This window comes from Ranitomeya imitator, chromosome 4 (genome assembly GCF_032444005.1).
Source record: "Ranitomeya imitator isolate aRanImi1 chromosome 4, aRanImi1.pri, whole genome shotgun sequence".
In the NCBI taxonomy this organism is placed as follows: Eukaryota; Metazoa; Chordata; class Amphibia; order Anura; family Dendrobatidae; genus Ranitomeya; species Ranitomeya imitator.
This window is the reverse complement of record NC_091285.1, coordinates 407,644,762-407,663,734: the sequence shown is the minus strand read 5'-3', so window position 1 is coordinate 407,663,734 and position 18,973 is coordinate 407,644,762. Positions and strand designations below refer to the sequence as shown.

At 43.5% G+C, this 18,973-nt stretch overlaps 1 protein-coding gene across 1 annotated transcript in view; it reads right to left on the bottom strand.

Annotated features, from left to right (window-relative positions):
- The window catches only part of LOC138676256 (collagen alpha-1(VII) chain-like), an 831,262-nt gene extending 812,531 nt beyond the window's left edge, over window positions 1-18,731 (bottom strand). The window contains exon 1 of the mRNA XM_069765365.1: window positions 18,594-18,731. The gene's annotated coding sequence lies outside the window, so the exon portion shown is untranslated. The remainder of the gene's footprint in view (window positions 1-18,593) is intronic.
- Between the last annotated feature and the right edge of the window lie 242 nt (window positions 18,732-18,973).

Genomic DNA, 18,973 nt, shown 5'->3' with positions numbered 1-18,973 from the left:
TTTCTCCCGTTTTGATTTTGTGGTTTCGTAGCTTCCGGGCTCTAAGAATGTGAAGGCTGATGCCCTGTCAAGGAGTATTGTGCCTGACTCTCTGGGTGTTCCTGAGCCGGCGGGTATTCTCAAAGAGGGGGTAATTTTGTCTGCCATCTTCCCTGATTTGCGGCGGGTGCTGCAAAAATTTCAGGCTGATAGACCTGACCGTTGCCCAGCAGAGAAACTGTTTGTCCCTGATAGATGGACTAGTAGAGTTATCTCTGAGATTCATTGTTCAGTGTTGGCTGGGCATCCTGGAATCTTTGGTACCAGAGATTTGGTGGCTAGATCCTTTTGGTGGCCGTCTTTGTCACGGGATGTGCGTTCTTTTGTGCAGTCCTGTGGGACTTGTGCTCGGGCTAAGCCCTGCTGTTCTCGTGCCAGTGGGTTGCTTTTGCCCTTGCCGGTCCCGAAGAGGCCCTGGACGCATATTTCTATGGATTTTATTTCGGATCTCCCCGTCTCTCAAAAGATGTCGGTCATTTGGGTGGTTTGTGATCGCTTTTCTAAGATGGTCCATTTGGTACCCTTGTCTAAATTGCCTTCCTCCTCTGATTTGGTGCCACTATTTTTCCAGCATGTGGTTCGTTTACATGGTATCCCGGAAAACATTGTTTCTGACAGAGGTTCCCAGTTTGTTTCGAGGTTTTGGCGATCTTTTTGTGCTAGGATGGGCATTGATTTGTCTTTTTCCTCGGCTTTCCATCCTCAGACAAATGGCCAAACCGAATGAACTAATCAGACTTTGGAAACATATCTGAGATGCTTTGTTTCTGCTGATCAGGATAATTTGGTGCCCTTTTTGCCGTTGGCTGAGTTTGCCCTTAACCCCTTTCTGCCATTAGACGTACTATTGCGTCCATGTGGGGTGGGCTTTACTTCCCAAGGACGCAATACTACGTCATATGCGATCGGCAGCGCTCACGGGGGGAGCGCCGCCGATCGCGGCCGGGTGTCAGCTGTTTATCGCAGCTGACATCCGGCACTATGTGCCAGGAGCGGTCACGGACCGCCCCCGGCACATTAACCCCCGGCACACCGCGATCAAAGATGATCGCGATGTGCCGGCGGTACAGGGAAGCACCGCGCAGGGAGGGGGCTCCCTGCGGGCTTCCCTGAGCCCCCCGCAGCAACGCGATGTGATCGCGTTGCTGCGAGGGTCTCACCTCCCTCCCTGCTCCCTCCAGCCCCGGATCCAAGATGGCCGCGGATCCGGGTCCTGCAGGGAGGGAGGTGGCTTCACAGAGCCTGCTCAGAGCAGGCACTGTGAAGGCTGCAGCGCTGCATGTCAGATCAGTGATCTGACAGAGTGCTGTGCAAACTGTCAGATCACTGATCTGTGATGTCCCCCCCTGGGACAAAGTAAAAAAGTAAAAAAAAAAAATTTCAAATGTGTAAAAAAAATTAAAAAAATATTCCAAAATAATGAAAAAAAAATAAAAATATTATTCCCATAAATACATTTCTTTATCTAAATAAAAAAAAAAAAACAATAAAAGTACACATATTTAGTATCGCCGCATCCGTAACGGCCCGACCTATAAAACTGGCCCACTAGTTAACCCCTTCAGTAAACACCGTAAGAAAAAAAAAAAAAAACGAGTCAAAAAACAACGCTTTATTATCATACCGCCGAACAAAAAGTGGAATAACACGCGATCAAAAAGACAGATATAACTAACCATGGTACCGCTGAAAACATCATCTTGTCCCGCAAAAAACGAGCCGCCATACAGCATCATCAGCAAAAAAATAAAAAAGTTATAGTCCTGAGAATAAAGCGATGCAAAAATAATTATTTTTTCTATAAAATAGTTTTTATCGTATAAAAGCGCCAAAACATAAAAAAATGATATAAATGAGGTGTCGCTGTAATCGTACTGACCCGAAGAATAAAACTGCTTCATCAATTTTACCAAACGCGGAACGGTATAAACGCCTCCCCCAAAAGAAATTCATGAATAGCTGGTTTTTGGTAATTCTGCCTCACAAAAATCGGAATAAAAAGCGATCAAAAAATGTCACGTGCCCGAAAATGTTACCAATAAAAACATCAACTCGTCCCGCAAAAAACAAGACCTCACATGACTCTGTGGACCAAAATATAGAAAAATTATAGCTCTCAAAATGTGGTAACGCAAAAAATATTTTTTGCAATAAAAAGCGTCTTTCAGTGTGTGACGGCTGCCAATCATAAAAATCCGCTAAAAAACCCGCTATAAAAGTAAATCAAACCCCCCTTCATCACCCCCTTAGTTAGGGAAAAATTAAAAAAATGTATTTATTTCCATTTTCCCATTAGGGCTAGGGTTAGAGTTAGGGCTAGGGTTAGGGCTAGGGTTAGGGCTAGGGTTAGGGCTAGGGTTAGGGTTAGGGTTAGGGCTAGGGTTAGGGCTAGGGTTAGGGCTAGGGTTAGGGCTAGGGTTAGGGTTAGGGCTAGGGCTAGGGTTAGGGCTAGGGTTAGGGTTAGGGCTAGGGTTAGGGCTAGGGTTAGGGCTAGGGCTAGGGTTAGGGCTAGGGTTAGGGCTAGGGTTAGGGCTAGGGTTAGGATTAGGGTTAGGGTTAGGGCTAGGGCTACAGTTTGGATTGGGGCTAAAGTTACAGTTAGGGTTTAGATTACATTTACGGTTGGGAATAGGGTTGGGATTAGGGTTAGGGGTGTGTCAGGGTTAGAGGTGTGGTTAGGGTTACTGTTGGGACTAGGGTTAGGGATGTGTTTGGATTAGGGTTTCAGTTATAATTGGGGGGTTTCCACTGTTTAGGCACATCAGGGGCTCTCCAAACGCGACATGGCGTCCGATCTCAATTCCAGCCAATTCTGCGTTGAAAAAGTAAAACAGTGCTTCTTCCCTTCCGAGCTCTCCCGTGTGCCCAAACAGGGGTTTACCCCAACATATGGTGTATCAGTGTACTCAGGACAAATAGGACAACGACTTTTGGGGTCCAATTTCTCCTGTTACCCTTGGGAAAATACAAAACTCGGGGCTAAAACATATTTTTTGTGGGAAAAAAAAAGATTTTTTATTTTCACGGCTCTGCGTTATAAACTGTAGTGAAACACTTGGGGGTTCAAAGTTCTCACAACACATCTAGATTAGTTCCCTGGGGGGTCTAGTTTCCAATATGGGGTCACTTGTGGGGGGTTTCTACTGTTTAGGTACATTAGGGGTTCTGCAAACGCAATGTGACGTCTGCAGACCATTCCATCTAAGTCTGCATTCCAAATGGCGCTCCTTCCCTTCCGAGCTCTGCCATGCACTCAAACGTTGGTTTCCCCCAACATACGGGGTATCAGCGTACTCAGGACAAATTGGACAACAACTTTTGGGGTCGAATTTCTCCTCTTACCCTCGGGAAAATACAAAACTGGGGGCTAAAAAATAATTTTGGGGGGAAAGATTTTTTTTTTTAATTTTCACGGCTCTGCGTTACAAACTGTAGTGAAACACTTGGGGGTTCAAAGCTATCACAACACATCTAGATGAGTTCCTTAGGGGGTCTAGTTTCCAAAATGGTGTCACTTGTGGGAGGTTTCTACTGTTTAGGTACATTAGGGGCTCTGCAAACGCAATGTGACACCTGCAGACCATTCCATCTAAGTCCTCATTCCAAATGGAGCTCCTTCCCTTCCGAGCCCTCCCATGCGCCCAAACAGTGGTTCCCCCCCACATATGGGGTATCAGCGCACTCAGGACAAATTGGACAACAAATTGTGGGGTCGAATTTCTCCTGTTACCCTCGGGAAAATACAAAACTGGGGGCTAAAAAATAATTTTTGTGGGAAAAAATTTTTGTTTTATTTTTACGGCTCTCCATTATAAACTTCTGTGAAGCCCTTGGTGGGTCAAAGCGCTCAGCACACATCTAGATAAGTTCCTAAGGGGGTCTACTTTCCAAAATGGTGTCACTTGTGGGGGGTTTCTACTGTTTAGGTACATTAGGGGCTCTGCAAACGCAATGTGACACCTGCAGACCATTCCATCTAAGTCTGCATTCAAATGGCACTCCTTCCCTTCTGAGCCCTCCCATGTGCCCAAACAGTGGTTCCCCCCACATATGGTGTATCATCGCACTCAGGACAAATTGGGCAACAAATTTTGGGGTCCAATTTCTCCTGTTACCCTCAGGAAAATACAAAACTGGGGGCTAAAAAAATAATTTTTGTGGGAAAAAAATTTTGTTTTATTTTTACGGCTCTGCATTATAAACTTCTGTGAAGCACTTGGTGGGTCAAAGTGCTCACCACACCTCTAGATAAGTTCCTTAGGGGGTCTACTTTCCAAAATGGTGTCATTTGTGGGGGGTTTCAATGTTTAGGCACATCAGTGGCTCTTCAAACGCAACATGGCGTCCCATCTCAATTCCTGTCAATTTTGCTTTGAAAAGTCAAACGGCGCTCCTTCCCTTCCGAGCTCTCCCATCCACCCAAACAGTGGTTTACCACCACATATGGGGTATCAGCGTACTCAGGACAAATTGTACAACAACTTTTGGGGTCCAATTTCTTCTCTTACCCTTGGGAAAATAAAAAATTGGGGGCAAAAAGATAATTTTTGTGAAAAAATATGATTTTTTATTTTTACGGTTCTACATTATAAACTTCTGTGAAGCACTTGTTGGGTCAAAGTGCTCACCACACCTCTAGATAAGTTCCTTAGGGGGTCTACTTTCCAAAATGGTGTCACTTGTGGGGGGTTTCAATGTTTAGCCACATCAGGGGCTCTCCAAACGAAACATGGCGTCCCATCTCAATTCCAGTCAATTTTGCATTGAAAAGTCAAATGGCACTCCTTCGCTTCCGAGCTCTGCCATGCGCCCAAAGAGTGGTTTACCCCCACATGTGGGGTATTGGCATACTCAGGACAAATTGTACAACAATGTTTGGGGTCCATTTTCTCCTGTTACCCTTGGTAAAATAAAACAAATTGGAGCTGAATTAAATTTTTTGTGAAAAAAAGTTAAATGTTCATTTTTATTTAAACATTCAAAAAATTCCTGTGAAGCACCAGAAGGGTTAATAAACTTCTTGAATATGGTTTTGAGCACCTTGAGGGGTGTAGTTTTTAGAATGGTGTCACACTTGGGTATTTTCTATCATATAGACCCCTCAAAATGACTTCAAATGAGATGTGGTCCCTAAAATAAAATGGTGTTGTAGAAATGAGAAATTGCTGGTCAACTTTTAACCCTTATAACTCCCTAACAAAAAAAAATTTTGGTTCCAAAATTGTGCTGATGTAAAGTAGACATGTGGGAAATGTTACTTATTAAGTATTTTGTGTGACATATCTCTGTGATTTAATTGCATAAAAATTCAAATTTGGAAAATTGCGAAATTTTCATAATTTTCGCCAAATTTCCGTTTTTTTCACAAATAAACGCAGGTACTATCAAATAATTTTTACCATTGTCATGAAGTACAATATGTCACGAGAAAACAATGTCAGAATCACCAGGATCCATTGAAGCGTTCCAGAGTTATAACCTCATAAAGGGACAGTGGTCAGAATTGTAAAAATTGGCCCGGTCATTAACGTGCAAACCACCCTTGGGGGTAAAGGGGTTAATAATCGGGCCAGCTCGGCTACTTTGGTTTCGCCGTTTTTCTGCAATTCTGGTTTCCATCCGCGTTTCTCTTCAGGGCAGGTTGAGTCTTCGGACTGTCCTGGTGTAGATACTGTGGTGGATAGGTTGCAGCAGATTTGGACTCATGTGGTGGACAATTTGACATTGTCCCAGGGGAAGGCTCAACGTTTCGCTAACCGCCGGCGTTGTGTGGGTCCCCGACTTGGGGGACGTGTTGGGGATTTGGTTTGGTTGTCATCTCGTTATGTTCCTATGAAGGCTTCCTCTCCTAAGTTTAAGCCTCGTTTCATTGGTCCGTATAAGATTTCTGAGGTTATCAATCCTGTGTCATTTCGTTTGGCCCTTCCTGCTTCTTTTGCCATCCATAATGTGTTCCATAGGTCATTGTTGCGGAGATACGTGGCGCCTGTGGTTCCATCCATTGATCCTCCTGCCCCGGTGTTGGTTGAGGGGGAGTTGGAGTATGTGGTGGAGAAGATTTTGGATTCTCGTATTTCGAGACGGAAACTCCAGTACCTGGTCAAGTGGAAGGGTTATGGTCAGGAAGATAATTCCTGGGTTTTTGCCTCTGATGTTCATGCTGGCGATCTGGTTCGTGCCTTTCATTTGGCTCGTCCTGGTCGGCCTGGGGGCTCTGGTGAGGGTTCGGTGACCCCTACTCAAGGGGGGGGTACTGTTGTGAGTTCTGTTGTCGGGCTCCCTCCTGTGGTCATGAATGGTACTTCGGCTGGTTCTGTCCATGGACTTTCTCTGGTGGCTGTGGGTGTTTCTGAGTTTCCTTCCTCAGGTGACGAGGTTAATTCGTTAGCTGGCTGCTCTATTTAACTCCACTTAGATCTTTGCTCCTGGCCACCTGTCAATGTTCCAGTGTTGGTCTAGTTCACTCCTGGATCGTTCTTGTGACCAGTCTTCCCAGCAGAAGCTAAGTGACTGCTTGTTTTTCTCTGGTTTGCTATTTTTCTGTCCAGCTTGCTATTTCGATTGTTCTTGCTTGCTGGAAGCTCTGGGACGCAGAGGGAGCGCCTCCGCACCGTGAGTCAGTGTGGAGGGTCTTTTTGCGCCCTCTGCATGGTCTTTTTGTAGGTTTTTGTGCTGACCGCAAAGTAACCTTTCCTATCCTCGGTCTGTTCAGTATGTCGGGCCTCACTTTGCTAAATCTATTTCATCTCTGTGTTTGTATTTTCATCTTTACTCACAGTCATTATATGTGGGGGGCTGCCTTTTCCTTTGGGGAATTTCTCTGAGGCAAGGTAGGCTTTATTTTTCTATCTTCAGGGCTAGCTAGTTTCTTAGGCTGTGCCGAGTTGCATAGGGAGCATTAGGCGCAATCCACGGCTATTTCTAGTGTGGTTGATAGGATTAGGGATTGCGGTCAGCAGAGTTCCCACGTCCCAGAGCTCGTCCTATATTATCAGTAATTATCAGGTCATTCCGTGTGCTCTGACCACCAGGTCATAACACACCTGTGTTCAAAAGTTGGCAGCGCTTCGGCTTTAGACTAAACCTGACAAACTTATGTAACTATTTCTTGCTCATGTTATTAATGTTTTACAAAGTTATCCTCAGCAGGATTAATGAGAAAACCAAATACTTAAAAAAACACTGCAAAAACAGCCTAAAAATCCACAGCAAAATCAGAGGCAAAAGAGTCAAATTTCTATGGCTATGTCTAGCTAGGACAGATCCATTTGCAGAAATGAAGCACCAAATTTGCAAATATCCTCCACCATGCTTCACTGTTGCCTGCAGACACTCATTATTCTACCATTCTCTGGCAAGGGATGGTCACACTAATTATTTATTTGATTTAGATTTATATTTTCTTCATTTACTTTGCATTTTGTTAATTGATAGAAGAGTTGATTCTTTATTTTTTATTCTTATTTTCGTCATTGTTTGCACACCTACCTAAAACTATTAAACAATACTTTATACATATGTTTAGACCATCTAGAATTTTATATAGCTTGATATGGATTTTCATATGATTACTTAGATGCTTGTTTGTTCACTGCAGAAGAGTCTGCACAGCATAAAACAGTATGCTGAAGGAGTTAATGCGTTGTCAGTTGTCAAAACCTCACTATTCACTAAACCTAACTCGGAATAGGGCTCCCAAAAACTTTCACTAACATCTGGACAATGTGTTAACAAACCACAATGTCGAGAAAAATACCAGAAAACCACCAAGTGTAAACCAAGCCCAGTGTTATGAATAAAAATAGCTAATTAGCTAAAACACCCATCTTAAATCTTTTTTGAGGTTGGTGTATTTAAACATAAAGCCAACAGAACATAAATGTGGATTTTCTATAAATTGCATCTGTGAGTGGTTAAAGCACAAGATGTTGGGAGCTGCAATACACATTCTTTTTATATGTTTTAGTGAGATGCCTCGGGATAATGCCTTCAATGTGTATATTCAGGTTCCGCATTTCTTTTTACTAGGAGAGAATTAGTGTTTCTAAGAAACCACAAAAATTTTTTGGAAATTAATGATATGTCATACATAGCATTTTTTAATTGTATCCAATTACACTCCGCAGGTTTGCACTATAATGTCTCATATGACATCTCCAATATTTCGATTATTTGGGAAATGTATAGTTTAACTTTCATATTTCTGTAACATTTCAGCTATATTCACATCTATTTGGTTTACGCTTGGTATATACACAGAGAAAATCTCAAAGCGCATAATCAGATGTGCTAATATACAGTACATAACTGGGCAAATATATGCCAAAAGTCATTGCGCTACATACTCTACATTTAGTAGGAAAATCCTGGAATACTACAGCTCCAGCTTTGTTAAAAAATGCACGCTTTAGTAGTCTGTGGCAGGTATATCCATCTCTGGCATACATGTAACTATCTATTTGTAACCTCAACACCTTAGGGTATGTGCATACGTTGCGGATTTTGCTGCGGATCCGCAGTGGTTTTGACGCTGCAGATTCGCAGCTGTTTTCCTTGAGTTTACAGTACTGTACCATGTAAACCTATGGAAAACAAAATCAGCAGTGCACATGCTGCGGAAAAAACCACGTGGAAACGTAGCGTTGTTTATTCCGCAGCATGTCAATTCTTTGTGCGGATTCCGCAGCGCTTTACACTTGCTCCATAATAGGATGTGTAAAACCACAGGTGGAATCCGAACAAAAACCGCATAAAATCCGAGGTACATCCGCAGTAAATCCGCAGCTAAAACGCAGTGCTTTTTACCTGCAGATTTCTCAAAACAGGTGCGGAAACATCCGCAGAGGTTCCATCTACGTCTGCACATACCTTTAAACTGTCCCATATAAAAGTATCAAGACCCACACAGGAGCTGTTAGTACATCCCATTCTAAATCCACAGGCAATCATTTGGAGCTGGTTGCCCACAACCTGCAGTTGCACAGACACAACAGTCAGCAACCACGTTCAGTTCATTGTCCCAGCGCAGCATTTAGTTGTCCCTTGTCAGGATATATGTCTGTTCACAAATTATTAGTTAGATACTTAGTTAGACCTGAGGTTAACATCCTCAATAATCAGAACCTCCCACTCCCATCTCCAAGTCTTTTCACGTGCTGCGCCAATTCTTTGGAATGCACTTCCCAGGTTAATACGATTAATCCCCGATCCCCACAGTTTTAGGCGTGCCCTAAAAATGCATTTGTTCAGACTGGCCTACCTGTTGTGAATTCTGTGGCAGAGCTCCCTCCTGTGGTCACAAGTGGTACTTCGGCTGATTCTCTCTGTGAGCTTCTGTTGGTGGAGGGAAGTGGTACTGCGGCTTCTGAGTTTCCTCCCTCAGGTGATCTGGTGAGGTCGTTAGGTGCTTCTCTACTTAACTCCACTTAATGCTTTGATCCTGGCTTCCTGTCAATGTTCCAGTGTTGGACTTGCTTCTCCCTGGATCATTCCTGTGGCCTGCTGCTCTGCATAGCTAAGTTCTTCTTTGCTATTTGTTTGCTATTTTTTCTGTCCAGCTTGTCTAATTTGTTGCTGGAAGCTCTGGGACGCAAAGGGTGTACCTCCGTGCCGTTAGTTCGGTACGGAGGGTCTTTTTGCCCCCTTTGCGTGGTTTTCTTTAGGGTTTTATGTAGACCGCAAAGTTGCCTTTTCTATCCTCGCTCTGTTAAGAAAGTCGGGCCTCACTTTGCTGAATCTATTTCATCCCTACGTTTGTCTTTTCATCTTACTCACAGTCATTATATGTGGGGGGCTGCCTTTTCCTTTGGGGTATTTCTCTGAGGCAAGGTAGGCTTATTTTCTATCTTCAGGCTAGTTAGTTTCTCAGGCTGTGCCGAGTTGCATAGGCAGAGTTAGGCGCAATCCACGACTGCCTCTAGTGTTGTTTGGAGAGGATTAGGGATTGCGGTCTGCAGAGTTCCCACGTCTCAGAGCTCGTTCTATGACTTTGGGTTATTGTCAGATCACTGTATGTGCTCTGACCGCTATGTCCATTGTGGTACTGAATTGCCTTTCATAACAGTACAGGAAGCCAAAAGTACTAATGATTCTCAATAGAGGGAAAGGAGAAGTTCTGAGACCATTTTTTTTTCTTTGCACTGTGTTTTGCCTTTTTTTTCCCCTAGACATTTGGGTGGTTCAGTACACAGGTGTAGCGATGGACATTAGAAGTCTGTCTTCATTTGTGGATCAGCTCTCGGCAAGAGTACAAAAGATTCAAGACACTATTGATCAGAAATCTATGTTAGAACCAAGAATTCCTATTCCTGATTTGTTTTTTGGAGATAGAACTAAGTTTCTGAGTTTCAAAAATAATTGTAAATTATTTCTGGCCTTGAAACCTCGCTCCTCTGGTGATCCAGTTCAACAGGTTTTGATTGTTATTTCTTTTTTGCGCGGCGACCCTCAGGACTGGGCATTTTCTCTTGCGTCAGGAGATCCTGCATTGAGTAATATTGATGCGTTTTTCCTGGCGCTCGGATTGCTGTACAATGAACCTAATTCAGTGGATCAGGCAGAGAAAAATTTGCTGGCTCTTTGTCAGGGTCAGGATGAGATAGAGGTATATTGTCAGAAATTTAGAAAGTGGTCCGTGCTCACTCAATGGAATGAATCTGCGCTGGCAGCTATGTTCAGAAAGGGTCTCTCTGAAGCCCTTAAGGATGTCATGGTGGGATTTCCTATGCCTGCTGGTTTGAATGAGTCTATGTCTTTGGCCATTCAGATCGGTCGACGCTTGCGTGAGCGTAAATCTGTGCACCATTTGGCGGTATTACCTGAGCTTAAACCTGAGCCTATGCAGTGCGATAGGACTTTGACCAGAGTTGAACGGCAAGAACACAGACGTCTGAATGGGCTGTGTTTCTACTGTGGTGATTCCACTCATGCTATCTCTGATTGTCCTAAGCGCACTAAGCGGTTCGCTAGGTCTGCCACCATTGGTACGGTACAGTCAAAATTTCTTCTGTCCGTTACCTTGATCTGTTCTTTGTCATCGTATTCTGTCATGGCATTTGTGGATTCAGGCGCTGCCCTGAATTTGATGGACTTGGAGTATGCTAAGCGTTGTGGGTTTCTCTTAGAGCCCTTGCAGTGTCCTATTCCATTGAGAGGAATTGATGCTACGCCTTTGGCCAAGAATAAGCCTCAGTACTGGACCCAGCTGACCATGTGCATGGCTCCTGCACATCAGGAGGTTATTCGCTTTCTGGTGTTGCATAATCTGCATGATGTGGTCGTGTTGGGGTTGCCATGGCTACAAGCCCACAATCCAGTATTAGATTGGAAATCCATGTCGGTGTCCAGCTGGGGTTGTCAGGGGGTACATGGTGATGTTCCATTTCTGTCAATTTCGTCATCCACCCCTTCTGAGGTTCCAGAGTTCTTGTCTGATTACCGGGATGTATTTGATGAGCCCAAGTCCGATGCCCTACCTCCGCATAGGGATTGTGATTGTGCTATCAATTTGATTCCTGGTAGTAAATTCCCAAAAGGTCGACTGTTTAATTTATCCGTGCCTGAGCACGCCGCTATGCGCAGTTATGTGAAGGAATCCCTGGAGAAGGGGCATATTCGCCCGTCATCGTCACCATTAGGAGCAGGGTTCTTTTTTGTAGCCAAGAAGGATGGTTCGCTGAGACCTTGTATAGATTACCGCCTTCTAAATAAGATCACGGTTAAATTTCAGTACCCCTTGCCATTGTTATCTGATTTGTTTGCTCGGATTAAGGGGGCTAGTTGGTTCACCAAGATAGATCTTCGTGGTGCATATAATCTGGTGCGAATCAGGCGAGGAGATGAATGGAAAACTGCATTTAATACGCCCGAGGGTCATTTTGAGTATCTAGTGATGCCATTCGGACTTGCCAATGCTCCATCAGTGTTTCAGTCCTTTATGCATGATATCTTCCGAGAGTACCTGGATAAATTCCTGATTGTGTACTTGGATGACATTTTGGTCTTCTCGGATGATTGGGAGTCTCATGTGAAGCAGGTCAGAACAGTTTTTCAGGTCCTGCGTGCTAATTCTTTGTTTGTGAAGGGATCAAAGTGTCTCTTTGGTGTGCAGAAGGTTTCATTTTTGGGGTTCATCTTTTCCCCTTCTACTATCGAGATGGATCCTGTTAAGGTCCAAGCCATCCATGATTGGACTCAGCCGACATCTCTGAAAAGTCTGCAAAAGTTCCTGGGCTTTGCTAATTTTTATCGTCGCTTCATCTGCAATTTTTCTAGTATTGCCAAACCATTGACCGATTTGACCAAGAAGGGTGCTGATGTGGTCAATTGGTCTTCTGCTGCTGTGGAAGCTTTTCAAGAGTTGAAGCGTCGTTTTTCTTCTGCCCCTGTGTTGTGTCAACCAGATGTTTCTCTACCGTTCCAGGTCGAGGTTGATGCTTCTGAGATTGGAGCAGGGGCTGTTTTGTCGCAGAGAGGTTCTGATTGCTCAGTGATGAAACCATGCGCTTTTTTTTCCAGGAAGTTTTCGCCTGCTGAGCGAAATTATGATGTGGGCAACCGAGAGTTGCTGGCCATGAAGTGGGCATTCGAGGAGTGGCGTCATTGGCTTGAAGGAGCTAAGCATCGCGTGGTGGTATTGACTGATCATAAGAACTTGACTTATCTTGAGTCTGCTAAGCGGTTGAATCCTAGACAGGCTCGTTGGTCGCTGTTTTTTGCCCATTTTGACTTTGTGATTTCGTACCTTCCGGGCTCTAAAAATGTGAAGGCGGATGCTCTGTCTAGGAGTTTTGTGCCCGACTCTCCGGGTTTGTCTGAGCCGGCGGGTATCCTCAAGGAAGGAGTAATTGTGTCTGCCATCTCCCCTGATTTGCGGCGGGTGCTGCAAAAATTTCAGGCTAATAAACCTGATCGTTGTCCAGCGGAGAGACTGTTTGTCCCTGATAGGTGGACCAATAAAGTTATCTCTGAGGTTCATTGTTCAGTTTTGGCTGGTCATCCTGGAATCTTTGGTACCAGAGAGTTAGTGGCTAGATCCTTTTGGTGGCCGTCTCTGTCGCGGGATGTGCGTGCTTTTGTGCAGTCCTGTGGGATTTGTGCTCGGGCTAAGCCCTGCTGTTCTCGTGCCAGTGGGTTGCTTTTGCCCTTGCCGGTCCCGAAGAGGCCTTGGACACATATCTCTATGGATTTTATTTCTGATCTTCCAGTTTCTCAAAAGATGTCAGTCATTTGGGTGGTCTGTGATCGCTTTTCTAAGATGGTCCATCTGGTACCCTTGTCTAAATTGCCTTCCTCCTCTGATTTGGTGCCATTGTTCTTCCAGCATGTGGTTCGTTTACATGGCATTCCAGAGAATATTGTTTCTGACAGAGGTTCCCAGTTTGTTTCAAAGTTTTGGCGAGCCTTTTGTGGTAGGATGGGCATTGACTTGTCTTTTTCCTCGGCTTTCCATCCTCAGACTAATGGCCAGACCGAACGAACCAATCAGACCTTGGAAACATATCTGAGATGCTTTGTTTCTGCCGATCAGGATGACTGGGTGTCCTTTTTGCCTTTGGCTGAGTTCGCCCTTAATAATCGGGCCAGCTCGGCTACCTTGGTTTCGCCATTTTTCTGCAATTCTGGGTTCCATCCTCGTTTCTCTTCAGAACAGGTTGAGTCTTCGGACTGTCCTGGTGTGGATACTGTGGTGGACAGGTTGCAGCAGATTTGGACTCATGTAGTGGACAATTTGACCTTGTCCCAGGAGAAGGCTCAACGTTTCGCTAATCGCAGACGCCGTGTGGGTCCCCGACTTCGTGTTGGGGATCTGGTTTGGTTATCTTCTCGTCATATTCCTATGAAGGTTTCCTCTCCTAAGTTTAAACCTTGTTTCATTGGTTCATATAGGATTTCTGAGGTTCTTAATCCTGTGTCTTTTCATCTGACCCTTCCAGATTCTTTTTCCATACATAACGTATTCCATAGGTCATTGTTGCGGAGATACGTGGCACCTATGGATCCATCTGTTGATCCTCCTGCCCCGGTTTTGGTGGAGGGGGAATTGGAGTATATTGTGGAGAAGATTTTGGATTCTCGTGTTTCTAGACGGAAACTCCAGTATCTGGTTAAATGGAAGGGTTATGCTCAGGAAGATAATTCCTGGGTTTTTGCCTCTGATGTCCATGCTCCCGATCTTGTTCGTGCCTTTCATGTGGCTCATCCTGGTTGTCCTGGGGGCTCTGGTGAGGGTTCGGTGACCCCTCCTCAAGGGGGGGTACTGTTGTGAATTCTGTGGCAGAGCTCCCTCCTGTGGTCACAAGTGGTACTTCGGCTGATTCTCTCTGTGAGCTTCTGTTGGTGGAGGGAAGTGGTACTGCGGCTTCTGAGTTTCCTCCCTCAGGTGATCTGGTGAGGTCGTTAGGTGCTTCTCTACTTAACTCCACCTAATGCTTTGATCCTGGCTTCCTGTCAATGTTCCAGTGTTGGACTTGCTTCTCCCTGGATCATTCCTGTGGCCTGCTGCTCTGCATAGCTAAGTTCTTCTTTGCTATTTGTTTGCTATTTTTTCTGTCCAGCTTGTCTAATTTGTTGCTGGAAGCTCTGGGACGCAGAGGGTGTACCTCCGTGCCGTTAGTTCGGTACGGAGGGTCTTTTTGCCCCCTTTGCGTGGTTTTCTTTAGGGTTTTATGTAGACCGCAAAGTTGCCTTTTCTATCCTCGCTCTGTTAAGAAAGTCGGGCCTCACTTTGCTGAATCTATTTCATCCCTACGTTTGTCTTTTCATCTTACTCACAGTCATTATATGTGGGGGGCTGCCCTTTCCTTTGGGGTATTTCTCTGAGGCAAGGTAGGCTTATTTTCTATCTTCAGGCTAGTTAGTTTCTCAGGCTGTGCCGAGTTGCATAGGCAGAGTTAGGCGCAATCCACGGCTGCCTCTAGTGTTGTTTGGAGAGGATTAGGGATTGCGGTCTGCAGAGTTCCCACGTCTCAGAGCTCGTTCTATGATTTTGGGTTATTGTCAGATCACTGTATGTGCTCTGACCGCTATGTCCATTGTGGTACTGAATTGCCTTTCATAACACCTACCGCCTCAACTCATTAACCTAACTATCCTTGTTTTGCCCATTCAAAAAACTTAAACCATAATCAGGTTCCTCGGATTATGTTCTCATACACTTTATGCTGTTAATAGCCCTCTGTGTCTGTACTCTTACTTACTTAGGCAGTTAACTGGTTAATGCAGCTATACATGAACACCCGATCCTTACACTATGGCTAGTCCGAACAACGAAAGCAATTGTTACCATCCACCTCTCGTGTCTCCCCTTTTCCTCATAGTTTGTAAGCTTGCAAGCAGGGTCTTCCCTCCTCTTGGTATCTGTTTTGATCTGTGTTTATTGTTATGCTGTAATGTCTATTGCCTGTACAAGTCCCCTCTATAATGTAAAGTGCTGCGGAATATGTTGGCGCTATATAAATAAAAATTATTATTATAATAGATAGGGCATACATATTCGTTAGCACTTTAGATTGTCCGCTGCTGAACAAAGACCATTGCTGGCTTTTCCAGGCTTCTAAATGAGACTTGTGTCCCTTTATTAAACTGTTGTTTCCCTTAAATTTTCTAAATCTGGGTCCTAAAAAAATAATGATGGTGGGGAATTGCCCAGTTTCTGTACATTTTAAGCATGTCTAAGAGGCTGGGTTAATACGCTCCACAGATGCCGCAGCCTTACACATATTGGAACATGGTCATTGCGACACTAAGACCTTTAACTGAGTTCTGTAGCACTGCCTGTCACCTGAGTAATACACTCTACAGACCTCATCACCCTCTGGGACATATCCTATAATTACTCTATTGCTGCTCAAAACCATGCAAAAGATACATTCTGCCTGGTTGTCTAGTTTCCAGAAGAAATGCATGGGCTTGTGCGGATTGGTCAATGGCACTCCTGTCTCTTTTCCTTGAGGAGGCTGCTTCCAAGTAAAATGAGGCTTGTACGTGTTCCTGACATGGGTTTCAGGCCTAACAGACTAACCATAAGGGCTCCTTTCCACTTGCGAGATAAACGTTTGTGTCTCACATGTGAAAACCAAGCTATGGCGCCGGCACTTGGGAGCAGAGAGTGCGGCTGCATAGCAATACATGGAGCCGCACGCTCCCCTCCCAAGTGCCAGCGCCAGAGCTTGGTTTTCATATGCGAGACACGGACGTTTATCTCGCAAGTGGAAAGGAGCCCTAATACAGGCCCTCGCTTACATACACTGTATTCAAAATGTAATTCTACTGCTTTTGGTGTCTGGTAGAATCCAATTTACTGACATTGAGCACACAGCTCCCCCAATTCCACTAAATAGCTAACAATTTGGGATGAGGGAGGGACCTCCCAAATGTAGGAGTGTGAGAGCTCTCCCAAATGTACGATACAGGGTCACCTGAGGGCCCTTCTCAAACTCAGGTTTCACGGCACCTGCTGGCACTCTGAAAATGCCAAGCGAGGGCTTCGTAATGACATGGCGGTGGACGTGGTGGTGGCAGGCGAAGCCCAAAATTCAAATGGGCATGTTTTAGCTGGCATTGCAAAGTGATTGGCAATATGTATTCCATTATCTACCTAACAATTTGGAATGAGGGAGAGACCAATCAAATGTATGAGTGAGAGCTCTCACAAATGTTAAAGGAAAAAATAAAGCCAAAACACTCCATGGGAATATATGCTAAAGAGAAGGTATAATTTTGTAATTTTTTTTTATTTTGCATTATATACAGTGCATATGGAAAGTATTCAGACACCTTTACATTTTTCACTCTTTGTTTCATTGCAGCCATTTGGTAAATTCGAAAAAGATCATTTTTTTCACATTAATGTACACTCTGCACCCCATCTTGATGGAAAATAAACAGAAATGTAGAAAATTTTGCAAATTTATTAATAAAGAAAAACTGAAATATCACATGGTCATGAGTATTCAGACCCTTTGCTCATACACTCACATGCTGTCCGTTTTCTTGTGATCCTCCTTGAGATGGTTCTACTTCACTGGAGTCTAGCTGTGTTTAATAAAACTGATAGGACTTGATTTGGAAAGGCACACACCTGTCTATATAAGACCTCACAGCTCACAGTGCATGTCAGACCAAATGAGAATCATGCGGTCAAAGGAACTGGCCAAGGAGCTCAGAGACAGAATTGTGGCAAAGCGCAAAATGAACGTTTTTGATTTTACCAAATGGCTGCAATGAAACAAAGAGTTAAAAATTTAAAGGGCTATGAATACTTTTCATACCCACTGTGCATGTTATATGAAGGAAAATGTTTATTAGCATTGTATCCCTTAAAATAAAAATTAATTTTGGTTTGGTAGGTCTTCTTATAAATCCATAAAACCGGCTCAATAGTCTGACAACATTATTTCCAGATACCATATGTGAGTCAGAAAGGCATGCAGGCATCTTCTCCATGCTGTTCCCATTTAGTTTTAGCTCTTTCCCATCCATTTCAGCTTTTTTCTCATGCCCCCAGACCTGTTTGTTCGGTCCAGCAGAAAAATATTCAGCTTTCCCATTGGCTTGCTTTGGATTCGTTATTCGGCACGAAAACACAGATATTAGAAATTACTTGTGCTGATTTTCCCGAATCCGAATATTTCACTATTCGCTTATCACTACTGAGGTTCATAAATGCTTCCGCTTCTCAGTAACACCACGTGCAGTTGATGGTTGAATACTTAGGAGGGAAGAAAATTCATGAACTAACTTGTTAAAACGGTGGCATCCTTTTACAGTACCATGAAGGAATTCAGTGAGCTCTGTAGAAAGACCCATCTATCATCTATCCCTAAATTGATGCATCCATTGATTTATAGTTTTTGCTGATATGGCACCAAGTCATGAGTCCCAATTGGGTTCACAATCCAAAATTCCTATGTCAGACAACATACTAACCCCATGATGACTATTCAGATATATAATGTTAGCTGCACATGAATGAATGAAGTATGAATGAATGAAAGTTGTCAATGAGGACTTCAATATTGTCATAAAGATCACATAAGCAACCCAAATGTCAAAAAGAGTTTAAAGCTTTCTGCCATAGTGGCAATGAACTCATTTTATATTGATTTTTAAATTTTAAATCTAGTCACATTCACAGAAAACTACCTTTAACAGATAATATTTGCCTGATAGACAAAGTCATAGGTAAAAACTTACAAGTTAGAACCGCACCATATTATTAGTGACATCCATACATCTAAGTAACATGATCTAGACCACACACATACCTTTATATGTATATATTGTTTATAACACAAACATACATATATATTATCTATCACACACATACCTATATGTATATATTATTTATCACACACATACCTTTATATGTATATATTATTTCTCACACACATGCCTCTATATGTATATATTATTTCTCACACACATGCCTTTATATGTATATATTATTTCTCACACACATGCATATATATGTTTATTATTTATTACACATATTTATTACACACTCATATATGTGTCCGCCTTTTTATTCAGCATCATTTGTACCCATGTCTTACCTGCACAATGCATGACAAAACAGAATTCCTCAAGTCTCTGCCAATGAAAATGAAAAGGTAAAGTAAAATTCCTGCTATGCCAATTGGTGTCAATTCCAGAATAAATCCAGTGAGTTTGAGGTGTTCTAGTTGAGGTGTTATACTTGGCTGGAGTGAAATTGAAAGATTGACTGAGGAGAAGTTATGAGCGAAGAGGAGGAGCTGAATCCCACCCCTCTACCATATGTTCAGACAGCCCTGCGAAATGTAAAGATGTATTACTGTGTGGACCACTACCTCACACTTACAAAGAATGTGAAAGAAAAAATATCCCTTCTGGGGAAAATAACTTTGCAATTAGAAGGAATTTGTGAGGCAGGTCTATGATATAAAGCTTGAGA